The 15255-nt window shown below is 36.2% G+C and overlaps 1 long non-coding RNA gene across 9 annotated transcripts in view; it reads left to right on the top strand.

Annotated features, from left to right (window-relative positions):
- The first annotated feature begins 599 nt into the window (after positions 1-599).
- LOC144312460 (uncharacterized) overlaps positions 600-15255 on the top strand; it is a 112314-nt gene continuing 97658 nt past the window's right edge. For 5 of the 9 annotated variants that reach the window (XR_013377970.1, XR_013377971.1, XR_013377945.1 and 2 more), the window contains exons 1-3: positions 600-859; positions 1401-1442; positions 13955-14043. This is a non-coding gene — a long non-coding RNA (uncharacterized LOC144312460). Of the gene's footprint in view, positions 860-1346; positions 1443-6525; positions 7598-13954; positions 14044-15255 lie in introns of all 9 variants that reach the window. The other 4 variants (XR_013377972.1, XR_013377963.1, XR_013377968.1 and 1 more) reach the window with 3 other exon arrangements.

Raw genomic sequence — 15255 nt, 5'->3', positions numbered from 1 at the left:
CATGGTCTTTTGTTTTTCTCTTTTTTCCTCAGCTTCCTTCCTTGCCCTGAACTTGTCTTCTATGTCACTCACTCTTTCTTCTACCTCATTAACCCTCATCATTAGGACCTCCAGTTTGGATTGCATCTCATTTAATTGATTTTTAATTTTGGCCTGATTAGATCTAAATTAAAGAAGTCTCTTGAATCCTTTATGCCATCATGAAGTCTCTTGAATCCTTTATGCTTTTTTCCAGAGCTACAGTAGCTTTATAATTGTGCTTCTGCATTGGCTTTCTGACATCAAATTGTAGTCCAAATTCTCTAACTCTGTGGGAGAGAGTACTTTTCTGATTCTTTTGTGGGGAGTTCTTCCTTCTAGTCATTTTGCTCAGTGCAGAGTGGCTATAAACAAGTTGTACTGGAAAAAGGAAGAAAAATAAAGAGAAAAAAAGAAAAGCAAACAAACAAAAACAAAAACAAAAATAAAAATGAAAAACAAGGAGTATCCTCGGGTTCTATATACTATAAATCCCTTGACTTCCCCTGGAGCTTTCCAGTACTGCTCGGTCAAGAATTTGCTCTTCCCGTCCTTTCAGTTGGTCTTCTGGGGGAGGGGCCTGCTGTGCTAACGGTCAAGTGTGTGCACCTGGGGGAGCTGCCCCACCCCCTGCCTGGTGTGGGGCTCAGTGGGAGCTGTTTATCTTGTAAGGCACCTGTCACCTGGTGGCCCTGCCCCTCCAAGGCTCATGGTGACACCAGGAGGAACAACCCCACTGGCAGGGGCCAGCTCTCCAGCCCTGGAATGAGCTCCTGCAATAACTATCACAGCTCCCAGTCCGCAGGGGCCTGGATACCCCAGGGGCAGGGGGCATCCGGAGGTAGGGGAGTCCTCGCTGTCCTATGCCCTCCAGGCTTCCACCTGTCCCAAGCAGAGCGCAGGATCCTGGGCTGTTTCGCCAGCGCCCTGGAATCCGGGGCCTCTGTCTCTGGAATCATGCTCCCGGGGCTGCACAGCCTCCTCTGCGGGAGTCGCCACCTGAGCTGCTCCCAGAGCCCCGCTGGGTGCACTCCAGCCTTTACCGCACTTGGCCTGTGGTCAGTGGTGCACTCTCCTCTGGGCGCACCTCCTCTGTTAGTGACCCCGGGAACCTGGGGGCTCCACTGCCCCTCCTGTGATTCTGCCCGGGTTCCCTGCCAGCCCCTTTCCCTCCGGGAAGAATCCAGTGCAGATTTTTAAAAGTTCCTAATTCTCTGGGGCTGGACTTTCCTATTCTGGAGGTTCTCACCGCCCCCCTAGCCTGGCTCCTCGGGGGCCACTCCCCACTTGATTCTTTTTTTTTTTTTTTCACCTTCCTACCTTTTTAGAAGCACAAACTCTACTCTCTGTAGCGTTCCAGCTGTTCTCTCTTTAAATCTCAGGTCCAATTCGTTGGTTTTCAGGATGATTTGAAAGTTATCTAGGTAAGTTGGTGGGGACAGGTGACTTGGGGACCCTACTCCTCTGCCATCTTGCCCCACCCCTTTACTTTTCTTCCTTTTATTTTTTCTTTCTTTCTTCTCTTTCTTTTTTTTAAAAAAACTTGGTATTTCTATATGATAAGCATGTTATAAGTAAACAAAGACAGTTTTATATATTTATTTCAATCTGAATTGAATATGAATTTTATTTCCTCTTTTTTTAAAACTTTTGCTCTATCATTTCCAGAATAATGAAAATAATAAGTAATACTGGTAAAAAATGACTAAAAGAGTCTGGTGTTATGACTAAAAGTGTGTGGTTTTATACTACATTTGTGCTAAAATCAGATTCATAAAACACAGATATATATATATTTTAAAATCATTTCCTTCATTTGACAGACAAGTTTAATACATAGTATACCCTCCATAATACATTGTGGCAAATTCCCCCCAACATGATGGCTGCTAGTACCCTGTCATTTCTACTTCAGTTGATTTGTTTATCTATTAAATGAAAGTTGTGTTTATCCCCATGCTTATTTATACTAGTTTAACTTTTTTATACACAATCATAATAGATTAAATATTAGTTAAACCACTGAAACATGATAGGAAGATGGAGTGTCATCATTTATGTAAAAACTACAGCTTTTCAATTATTGCATATGGAAAATAAATATGATTGATTAAACAAATATATGCAGGGTTGTGAATTTCTGTGAAGATAAGCAAAATCTTTATAAAAACTGGAGGAAAATTATAGCCAGATATTATTTTTCTATACTTCTACTGTTACAAAAATTGTATTCAACTTATCAGTATACTTTAGGTAGAGTAAAACTAGAAATCACAAAGTCTCAATAGTTTATTTTTGCTTTTGTTTCCCTTGTCTCAGGAGACATATCTACAAAGAAATTGGTATAGGTATTGTCAAAGAAGTTACTGCTTGCGGTCTCCTTCAGGATTTTTATGGCTTCATGTCTCACATTTAGGTCTATAGTCTTTTAATTTGTTTCGGTTTATGTTGTAAGAATGTGGTCTGGTTTCATTCTTTTGTTTGTTGCTGTCCAATTTTTCCAATACCCATTTGCTGAAGAGACTATCTTTTTCCACTGGATATTCTTGCTCTTTCTAATATTAATTGACCATATAATTGTGGGTCCATTTCTTTTTTTTTTAAGATTTTATTTATTTATTCATAGAGACACAGAGGGGGAGAGAGAGAGAGAGAGAGAGAGAGAAAGAGAGGGGCAGAGACACAGGCAGAGGGAGAAGCAGGCTCCATGCAGAAAGGCTGACGCGGGACTCGATCCAGGGTCTCCAGGATCACGCCCTGGGCTGCAGGCGGCGCTAAACCACTGCGCCACCGGGGCTGCCCTGTGGGTTCATTTCTGGGTACAATAAAAAGCTTCTGCACAGTGAAGGAAATAGTCAATGAAACAAACAGGCAGCCTTCAGAATGGGAAAAGATATTTGCAAATCACATACCTGATAAGGATTAGTATTTAAAATTTATTAAAAAACTTATCAAATTCAACACCCCAAAAAACAAGTAATCCAGTTAAGAAATGGACAGAAGACATGAATAGATCATTTTCTAAATACGACATCCAGATGGCTAACAGACATATGAAAAATGCTCAACCTCACTCATCATCAGAGAAATACAAATCAAAACTACAATCACCTCACACCTGTCAGAATAGCTAAAATCAATAACACAAGAAACAACAGGTGTTGGTGAGGACATGGAGAAAGGGGAACCCTGTTGCACTGTTAGAGGAAATGCAAACTGATGCAGTCACTCTGGAAAACAGCATGGGCATTCCTCAAAAAGCTGAAAGGAAAACTACCCTATGATGCAGCAATTGCACTACTAAATATTTACCAAAGAATGCAAAACTGCCAATTCAAAGGGAAAACTACAGCTCGATGTTTATAGCAACTTTATCTACAATAGCCAAGTTATGGAAATAACCCAAGTGTCCATTGACTGATGAATGGAAAAATATGATATTAATATATATATATATATATATATACAAATAAGATATATATAAATATGTATTTTATATAAATATATATATGGGACTATTACTCAGCCATAAAAGAGAACATAAAGGCCATAAAAAAAGAAAAAATCTTGCCATTTGCAACAACATAATGGAGCTAGAGAGTATTATGTTAAGTGAAATAAGTTAGTGAGAGAAACACAAAAACTGTATGTTTTCATTAATATGTGAAATTTAGGAGACAAAACAAATAAGCAAAGGGAAAAGAGAAAAAGGCAAACCAAAAAAGAAACTCCTAGCTTTAGAGAACAAACTGATGATTATCAGTGGGGAGGTGAGTGAAAGGGTAAGCTAATAGGTGATGAGGATTAAGGAGTGTATTTATGATGAGCATTGGGTGTTGTACAGGAGTGTTGAGTCAGTATACTGTATACCCAAAACTAATATTATGCTGTAGGTTAACTAACTGGAATTAAATAAAAACTTTAAAAAACTCTGATAATCATGACCTATGCATTGGATTAGAGTTTATTCAGAGGAGATGAAGAACACTGATCACTGCATAACACCTCAATAAAAAGGCCTTCTTCCTAAGTAAAAATTATAAATGTACACTTAAAATGCTTTTTTCAAAGATAAAAGACAATCTGTTAAATTATTCCTTAAAAAGACTCCCATCTTTAAGAATTTGAGAGCCTCCTAGAACTACCATTCCCAAAGTATATACTGTGGGTCAGATTATTTTGCACAAAGCCTTTGGAGTACATTATGAAATGACCATGTATAACTGAAAATGAACATTCCTCACAACCCAGCAATTCAATAGCCTAGAGAACTGACAGTGAAAAGTGTACCAAAAGTAGGAATATTCATGGTAGTAGTTGTTACACTAAAACACTGAAAATGGCACAGCACAAATGTCAGTTGAGAGAAGGATGGATTAATAAATTGTGGAATATTCACACACATATTATACATGTATATGTATACATGTATATATCATGACATACATAATATAACTAAACAAAATTTTAAACAAAAATGCATATAGCACAGAAAAACACAATGTTGATTTGAGTACAGAGTACATTTGAAGTATTACACATTTATTGGTTATACATATATATGAATTAGAAAAATGTTAAACAAAGGAATGCAGAGGATGCCACTGGAAATGGTGGAGTCTGTAGCAACAAGGGTCTGCTTTTCTACGTAAGTAACCATTAAGTTGGCAAAAACTATCAGAATAAATTTTTTTTCAAAACTCAATAATCTGATAAAAAATGTAACAACAACCAGGGAATGCTTTAATGAAGAAAAGGCAACTAAAATTTGGTAAGAGCATGATGGCAGTTTATCCACATCCCATCCCATATTCTGCAGCTGAACTGTGATCATGGGCTCATAACTCACATTTTTCGTTTATATCACTGTTGCCACAATGGGCAATAGAGACCCTGTTCTCAAAGAATTATAGTTTTCTGGTTTGACATTGGTTCCCTAAGGGATCTGCTCAGAGGCTTTCCTTTGTTCTTTTCTCTTCAGAAAACTCTTTGGGCTGAAGCACTCTCCTGGACAGCATTGGTTGATACCGTTTAAAAATATATACTACCTGTAGCTATCAGGAGCTAGAATGGCAAATACGACAAACAGCATATAGACTGAAATGATTGGGCAGGGGAGAAAGACATATGGAAGCTTAAGGATTTCAAAGGGTTCCAGTACACCAGGGAATCCTGGGAGCCATGAGCGTGATCAAGGCTAACTAAAGTCATACCCAGAGAAAACCTGAGAGCACTGGCAGTAAATATGGCTGATCATTGAGGACTTTATAAATAAGAAAGAAGTCTAGAGCTAATGCAGAGTTTTAGTCAGCCTTCCACAGTTTAGAGCCAATCTACAAAGGCCAAGAAAAGCTTTTCTTTTTGGTTTATTTTTTGTTTTTCTTTTTGGCTTCAGATATTTAAGAAAATTTCTATTAGGTCACCAGATGACCTGAAATAATGGAGCAGAACCCTCAGTGGCCATTTGTCAAAAAATATAGCCTTTGCAAAGGTAGTTTAGAAAAGTCACAAAACAGCAGACAAACTGCAGCTCGTAAACAACAATGCCCACCCTAGGAAGGGGGGAATTTTGATTTTCAGAGTCATCACAATAGACTATTTAAAGTGTTCTGTTTTCATCACCAATAAGTATGTAAGTAAGTAAGAAATAAATAAATAAATAAATAAATAAATAAATAAATAAATAAATGCAAAGAAACAAAAGAATGGCCCTGAGGCAACCTAGACATCGAGATTTCTAGAAAAAGACTTTAACCAAGTGTCTTAAATGTGCTCACACTAAAGGAAACCATAGACAAAGAGCTTAAGAAAATTAGAAGAATCATGCTAACAAATCAGAAGTATGAGTAAAGAGGTAGAAATTATTAAAAGTCAACCAAATATAACTTTTGAAGATGAAAACTACAAAACCTGAAATAAAAAATTCACAATGATTCAACAGCACATTTGAGCAGAAGAAACAATAAGAAAGCTTGAAGAGAAGGTTATTGAGAGTATCCAACTTGAGAACTGAAAAAAAAAAAGATTGAAAAAAAAATTATTTAAGATTGAAAAAAATTTAACAGAGTTTAAGGGACATAATGGCCACCATTGAGGATGCCAACATAGGAATTAAGGGGGCTTTAGAAAGAGAAGAGAAAGATATAAAAGCAGAGAGAAGCAGAGAGAATTTCTGAGGAAGTAATGACTGAAAACTTTCCAGTTGGTGAAACACCTCAATTCCAAAGGCAAAAAATGCAATGAACTCAGGTATATGCTCAAAGAGGTCCACACCAAGGTAAATTATATTAAAAAGATGGGGGGCAACACACACAGAATTCAGAATTGCTACTAACTAAGTAGAGTTGAAGGAAGGGGATGGGAAAAATGTGAGTACTTCAGTAGCATTGGTAACAAGTTTATAAGCTAGGTACTGGATTATAGAAATAAAGGAACCATACTTCATAATATCTATATGTCATATATTATTTTATAATCAAATACATGTTATGAAAAATACATAAATAGATCCTAATATTTTCTAATGAAAACAGAACTAGAAAGAGAAGTAGTTAAAGTAAATGAATAAGTACTTCCCAATAGAAGAAATACAAACATGAATCATATGAAAACTTGAGAAATGACGGACATCGCCAAGAAATCTTTCCAACCGATAAATTGAAATGAAATGACTGAAAATATATATAACAGAGATACTTCATAAAAATAAAAAGACTAATTCAACAGGAAGTTATACAATTTTAAATTCATTTATCTTTATAACTTGGCTTGGATTACACAGTAAAAAAGCTGACTGAAATAAAAATAGAGATAGACAAATCCATAGTAATGTTTGGAAATTTTAACATATCTCATTCAATAAATGATAGAACAAGCTGTCAATAGTATCAATAAAAAAGACAAATATACAAAGAACTCTTAAAACTCAACAACAACCAATTAAAAAAAATGGACCAAAGAATTTGACATATGACCAAGGATGATGTATAGATGACAAATAGGCATATAAAATGATGTTTTATATCCTGTTTCACTAGGGAATGCAAAGGAAAACAACGAGACACCATTGCACTACCTATTAAAATGACCAAAATCTAGAACACTGACAAGACCATATGCTGGCCAGGAGATAGAGCAAAAGGAACTCTCATACATTGCCAATGGGAATGCAAACTGGCACAGCCACTATTGAACATAGTTTGGTAATTTCTTATAAAAGTAAACATACTCTTACCATATGATCCAGAAATTGTGCTCTTTGTATTTTTACCTAAAGGTATTGAAAATCTACATGTACGAAAATCCTACACACAAATGTCTATAGCAGCTTTATTCATATTTTCCAAAACTTGGAATCAACCAAGATGCGCTTCAGTAGATGAGTGAATAAACTGTTGTACATCTAGAAAGTGGATTACTATTCAGCACTGCAAAGAAATGAGCTATCAAGCCTTGGAAAGACATCGGGGAATCTTAAATGCTTATAACTATTAATTACAAAGGGAGTCAATCTGAGAAGGCTGCATCCTATATGATTCCAACTTTATGACATTCTGGATAATACATAACTATGGAGAAGGTAGAAAGCAAAAAATTAGTTCTTTGAAAAGGTTTCTAAATTTGTTAAATATCTAGCAATATTGGCCAAGAGACAGAGACACAGAGAAAGGAAGAGACAGAGAGGATGAGAGAACACAAAAGACCATTAGAAGTAATATCAGGAATTAAAAAGGAGAAAGTCAATATGGATATTATTCTTAAATTTGACATCCTTTTTAAAAAGAAAAACTTGAGATATGTAAAGTACATAAGACAAAATTAGCATTAATTGAATATGTAAGTAAAAACCTTCACCCTCAAGATCATTTTGGTGAACTTTGGGCAGGCGAATGTTTTTTTTATTTTATTTTTTCTTTTTCTTTTTCATTTTTCTTAGGCAAATGTTTCTTAAATAGGACATACAAGTTTGGACAAGAAGAAAAATTATAAAATCGGCCATATTATACTTGCAAACTTCTGTTCTTCAAAGGAGAGAGAAACATCAACCCAGTCAGTGAAAGATGTTATTCACAACACATACACCTGATAAAGAATTTTTTTCAAAAAAATATTTTATTCATTTATTCATGAGAGACACAGAGAGAGAGAGAGGCAGAGACACAGACAGAGGGAGAAGCAGGCTCCATGCGGGGAGCCCGATGTGGGACTCGATTCCGGATCTCCAGGATCACACCCTGGGCTGAAGGCGGCGCTAAACTGCTGAGCCACCAGGGCTGCCCCTGATAAAGAATTCTTAATTAGAATATATAGAGAACTCAAATTAATAAGGAAAAGTAATGCAACCTATCATTAGTCATCAAAGAAATAAAAACTAAAAGTGCCATACCACATGCTCACCAGAATGGCTAAAAGGAAAAACAGATAAAGAGACAATGCTAAATTTGATAAGAAACTAAAATTGTCAGAGGAGGCAGGTGAAAAGGTATATACAAGTGTTTGCATGACTAATAAGCCTTTAAGCAGTCTTTGCTAAAGCTGAGCATATGCATATCTATGACACATTTCTGAATATGTATCTGAAGAAGTGTGGCTACACGTCGCTCATAACACATGTATTAAAGTGTTTGTTATAGGGCATTGGGTGGCTCAGTTGGTTAAGTTTCTGCCTTCTGCTCAAATAATGATCTCAGGGTCCTGGCATCAAGCCTCGAGTTTGGCTCCCTGCTTGGTGGGGGGTCTGTGTCTCCCACTCCCTCTCCCTCTGCTCCTGCTCTCTCTGTCTCTCTCAAATAGATAAATAAAATCTTTTAACAATGTTTATTATAGTATTGTCGATTATGGTCCTATATGTCTATTAACAGTGGGCTGGATAAACAAATGTTTACTCAGTAGAATAGTATATAGAAATAAGAAAGAATATTTTATAAGTATATAAAACAACGTGAATAAAACTCACAAGTAAAATACTAAGCAAAGATACCTGATCAAAGGATTGTATTCCATATGACTCTATTTACATAAAGTATTCAAACTAGAAAAACAAATTTTTATCTTCAAAAGTTTTGTTTTGGGGAGAAGTGAGCTCTGAATGGGAAGGGTGTAAACAAGTCTGGGAATTTGCCAACAATCAGTTTCTGAACTTTCTGTATAACGGCTTAGCAGTTATCTCTGTCCTGGTAACAGTATGCTTTCATTATTAGTTTTGCTCAAATATTAAATATGTATACATTAAGTAACATTAATATTTCTCTTGTAGATATCTATGTGCACATAGCCTTCCAATATTGTAATATAGAGATGATAGTTTCAGCCTTTGAAGTGGTTGAAATCACTTTGAGATTAATGTAAAATCTCATTAATGTTAGAGAATAATGTAAAAGAAGAAATTCAATAATTGACTCCTTGGAAATAGCAGGGAGAATCGAATTGAGTACAGAAACACAGCTAATATTTTTAAAGAGATAGCAACTTCAAACACCGACAAGCCATCTTCTAGTAATAATAAGTTTCAATAAGTATATGACAAGTGTGATAAAGGAAAAGGCACCTCTTGATTCTACAACTATCATTTTTAATATCAATTCGACCTTCAGTATCTGTCCTGTCTAAATGCAGGATAATTAGATTTTCTGTCTCCCATCTCATTATTTCAGGTCCATCTTCCTACAGGATATTTTAAAACAAATGCATGATTGACTCATTTCCAATACTTAAAATGCTTCAAAAACTCTACTTTTCCTTATGAAAAGTTTGAATTCTACAGTCAATCCTAGAATGTCTCCATATTTGGCTTTCACTTAAATATATAGGCCTTTTTTAAAGATTTTTAAATTTATTCGTAAGAGATACAGAGAGACTGGCACAGACATAGGCAGAGGGAGAAACAGGCTCCCCATAAGGGAGCTTGAATCAGGACTCAATCCCAGGACCCCGAGATCACAACCTGAGCAGAAGACAGACCTTTAAACATTGAGCCACCCAGGTGCTCCTAAACATACGGTTTTATTGCTTTCTTATTTTTCCCTCATAAATTCCATGATTTTGAAATAGGAATTGCTAACATTTATATGAATCCTGTATTCATTAAGTTTATACCTCTTAATATGAGGCCTGCTCTGCCTTGAATGATCTCTTGTCCACATGGGAATAACTGTGGCATGTGTCAACTGAAGGGTCATCCTCCTGATGAGGCTTTATTGGACCTTATATTGTACTATTGCACATTGTGGATAACATTGCAACATTCATAGCTATTTAGTGGACTACTTTTTATTCCTCAAATGCCAGACTGTAAGCGTCCTGAGCACAATGGACCATGTTTTGTACTTTGTATCCCAAGTTTCCAGCTCCTTGTCCAGCACACAGGAGGTGAAATGAGCATCATATTCATTAGGATAGGTTTGGCTCTTAGGAGGGTATAACTAAACATTGTGGCATAAACAGGACAGACATGTATTTCTTTCTTACCTAAAAAATCTGAGGGTAGGGGATCCCTGGGTGCTCAGCGGTTTGGCACCTGCCTTTGGCCTAGGGCATGATCCTGGAGTCCCGGGGTCAAGTCCCACATCGGGCTCCTGGCATGGAGCCTGCTTCTCTCTTTCTCTCTCTCTCTCTGTCTCTGTCTTTGTCTCTCGTGAATAGATAAATAAAATCTTTTTTTTTTTTTTTAATTTTTATTTATTCATGATAGGCACACAGTGAGAGAGAGAGAGGCAGAGACACAGGCAGAGGGAGAAGCAGGCTCCATGCACCGGGAGCCTGACGTGGGATTCGATCCTGGATCTCCAGGATCGCGCCCTGGGCCAAAGGCAGGCGCCAAACCGCTGCGCCACCCAGGGATCCCAGATAAATAAAATCTTTAAAAAAAATCTGAGGGTAGGGCAGCCCCGGTGGCCCAGCAGTTTAGTGCCACCTTCAGCCCGGGGTGTGATCCTGGAGACCTGGGATCGAGTCCCACGTCGGGCTCCCTTCACGGAGCTTGCTTCTCCCTCTGCCTCTCTCTCTCTCTCTCTCTCTCTGTCATGTATAAATAAGTAAAATCTTTTTTAAAAAATCTGAGGGTAGGTAATGGGGTTGTATGATGGTTGCTTAGTGATACATCTCTTGATGTCTTATGTGATTTCCTCTCTGCTATATGGGATTTCCATTCACAAAGTCACCCCAGGATTGAGGAAAATGGGAGAAGGGCCTGAAATGCCATTTAAAGGAAAATACCAAGAGTTTCCTAAAACATTCCAATAACATCAAAATTTAGTCAGATGGCCTTACCCATTTGCAGTGGAGGCGGGGAATTCATTGTTTACTCTAGCCTCCTCCCTTCTCCTCCTCAATGACTCCTTCTTCTTCTCCTTCTTCTTATTTAATTCCCTTCCTCTCCTTTCCCCTTGTCCCTCCTCATCCTTTCCCCTTCTAATTTCTCTTGACCACACCTTTCTATAGAGCCACACTCTCCTTGACTAGGGAGGCATACACGGAAAAGACCAGCAAGAAAGTACATATGAGCATATTGAATTTAAAATGATAAATAGGAGCATGTGAGTGGCTCAGTGGTTGAGTGTCTGCCTTTGGCTCAGGGCATGATCCAAGGGTCCAGGAATTGAGTCCCACATCCAGCTCTCTGCAAGGATCCTGCTTCTTCCTCTTCCTATGTTTCTGCCTCTCTCTCTCTATCCCTGTATCTCTCTTGAATAAATACATAAAATATTTTAATAAAGAAAATGATAAATATTCACCTTAAATACAATGCACATAAATTAATTTTATACTGGTAGATATGTTACTACTTATGATTTATATATACAGATATATTATTATATAGAGTCAATTACCACTCAGATTTCAATTCTCTAATATTCTGTTAGAACTGTGTAAGCACATATAAGCATAAAACTTTCTATGGTTATTCACTTGATCCATATATTTTTTTGCCATACAGTAATTCAGTAAAATTATAAAATGGTTTATATATAATATTTACTTCTGTATGTGTATAATCCTCAATCAGGTGATTTATTTTTGATTCACCCATGGCTAGTTATATTTCTTAGCAAAACATATGACTAAGATGGAGTATTATTCTTTTTGTAATATTAATATTTCTGATGGCAATTTGAAGATATTGGATTTGACAGACTTGGACAGATTTGCCCACGGTCAGAAAGACTCAGCCAAAGTATCGTTGCCATGGTATTGTACTGTAGGCTATCCTGATACACTATTTTATTATTCTTGTGGAAGCAAAGTTACTTTTTAAGAAATGAAAAATACTTTGAAGAATCTTGTCTTTGAAAGAAAATAAAAATAAGTATAAGCAGTTGAAATGATTTTTTAAATATTATAACACTGTATTGAAAAGACCCCCTTGATAATGTAGGTCTCACATACAAACACATACAGACGCATACACACACACACACACCTTGAAAATATGACATCTGTTTGGATGATTATATTTCACTTAAAATAGCATGCCAAATTATCTTTTTTAGAAGTTGAAATTGCCTCGTTTAATTCCAAACTACCTACATACACGAAATCTTAATGGTATTAAACATTCCATAAATATCTCAGGCTGGTGATTCAATGAAAAATTTCAGTAAACTTTGTGTCCACATATCATATCAATGCATAACATAACCTTATAATTTTTAAAAAGCAAATATACCTGTGGACTCGGAGCAAGAAATAAAATAATACCTGTATCCTTTCTGCTACTACTTCCCCAGCATTCTTGTCTTCTGTCAACATTTATTGGATTTGCTGGTTTTTGAATTTATGTAAGTGGGATTTTAAAATACCTACACTGTGTCTGGCTTATTTTTCTCAATCTTATGTTTATGGAATAAATTGTTGATTTATGTATAGCATAAATTTGTTCATTCTTAGGACAATATAATATTTTATTTTATACACCATGTCTTCTCAGCCTTGGCACTATTGATGCTTTTGACCATATAACTCTTGGATGTGGGGCTTTCCTGTGCATTGTATGATGTTTAACAATATCACTGGTCCCTACCTTCTAGATGTCTATAATACCATATCTCTCTGCCACAGGTTATGACAATTAAAAATATCTCCCAACATCACCAAGCATTTCCATTTGAGAACCACTGGGATAGAAGTACCAGTATTTATCCAATCATCTGTTAATAAACTAGATAGTGTCTAGGTGTTTTTTTTTCCTTTTTTAAAAATAAATACCAATGCTTATGGAATTCCTATAATTTTCCCCCTGTAACTACTATACATAATTTTGTTGTGTATATATCTAGGATTGAATTTTTTGGGTCATAGAAGATGAATTTGTTCCCAGTAGTCTTTTAGAGTTTTTATACCAGTTTATACCCTCACAAAATAGTCTTAACTGTTCCAAATGCCCATGAACACTTGTTATTTTAATTTTTTTCCTGTGATAGGTGTTTGTTGAAGTCTTATTATTGTTTTCATCCCCATTTTCCAGATATTCATAAATCTTAGCAACTCTTTTAATGGTTTAACTATTGATTGGATATTTTCTTTGTTTTGAAATGTTGAGTTAAAGTTCCTTGCCTGTTTTATCTGTTGAGTTACCTACCTTATTGATTTATGGGAATGTGCATATAGCTTATTGATTCACGGATATATATATATATATATATTACATATAGTGAATATTAAATTTTTTCAAAGATTATTTGTTCATGAGAGACACAGAGAGAAGCAGAGACATAGCAGAGGGAGAAGCAGGCTCCATGCAAGGAGCCCAATGTGGGACTCGAACCGGGAATCCGGGATCATGCCGAGCCAAAGGCAGATGTTCAACTGCTAAACCACTCAGGCATCCCTGAATATAAAATTCTTTATTGGATACGCATACAGTAACTATCTTCTCTTTTGTGATTTGACTTTTCGTTCTTTTACTGATGCCTCTTGTTTTATTTTTTTCTATCTCCAGTTTACCCAGACTTATAGAATGTGTCCTTCCAGGATCCAGACTGAGAGCTTGTGATGCTTAACCCATTGTTAGCTAGTTTTGTTTACCTGGTAAGTAAAATATTGCAATCAGCTTTTTAGCTACTTTCTAACCCTGCTTAGCTGAGAGAGACAATGCCTCATGCTGTACACTTGGGTATCCTTTTTGAGTCACCTCACTGGGCTTTTCTTATCTCTGCGATTTTAGCCCTAAAGCTGTGTTGACCTTTCTTCTCCAAACTCCCTCTGCTAACTTTTCTCCATCATAACTGCTTTATGCTAAACTCAGTTTCTTGTGCAGCAAAACTTCAATATTACTAAATGGCTCAAGGGCAAAAGTGTTGCATAGAAATTTAACCCACTTTAATGAGCTTCCCTTTATATGGGGTGGGTCCTGTACCCTCAATTCCTGGCTGCCTCAGCTCTCTAATACCCATAAACATCTTTAAAAACACTATTCAGATTTCTAGTTGTCCTTAAAGAAAATGCTATTTTTCTATAAATTGAAGTGGAACTCTATAGATGAGTAGTTTTATAACAAAGCATAGATATGAGACAGTAACTAAAAAATCATAAAAATCTTACCACCTTGTTTCTATTTTGGCAACCATTTAGTGTTAGATAAATGAAAAAAAAACAGTGTCAGAGAAATGAATGATTGTAATTGATCTCAATTTCATGCTCCCAGATATTTTAGATTTTTAATTTTTTAGCATTGAATCTGGGTTTTTGATTTTGTTTCATTTTGTATGTGTGTGGCACCAACCTATTTAATGTTCCCAACCTTAGAATTTCATGCAAACTATCTTTTCTATGTAAAAATATGACACTATAGAAAAGTGAAAGATTATAGTGTGACAGCTTAGAAGAATATATGCCTCTTTTATTGGCATTCAGTAAAGAACTATTTGTTGTCTTTCTGATATCTGACGCTTTTTTGTTAGGTCATGTCAACTGTCTGCCATGGGTTATATTTAAATCAAAGTATAAACATAAATAGCAAGAAAAGAAAAGATGCATGAATCACCAATCCTCCAAATTAATAGCAGGGCTACAGAGCTGCATGAAATAGATCATTGTATGACTAACTATATTTATGCCTCAGGAGATGAATTGTCCAGTGTAGCTTTGAAATTGTGTACATTTCCCTTTATCCTTATCTTCTACTTTCAGTATCATTCTTTTGTCAGTGAAATAACCTTCAGTGAGCCAAAAATGTTCATCTAGGTGTACCTTTGAGAGTTCTCACAATGATTATTGTTCTGTTACAATTAGAATGAAATA

Source organism: Canis aureus, chromosome 1, assembly GCF_053574225.1.
Source record: "Canis aureus isolate CA01 chromosome 1, VMU_Caureus_v.1.0, whole genome shotgun sequence".
In the NCBI taxonomy this organism is placed as follows: Eukaryota; Metazoa; Chordata; class Mammalia; order Carnivora; family Canidae; genus Canis; species Canis aureus.
The sequence above is the reverse complement of the archived record's forward strand: the minus strand, read 5'-3'. Positions and strand labels throughout refer to the sequence as shown.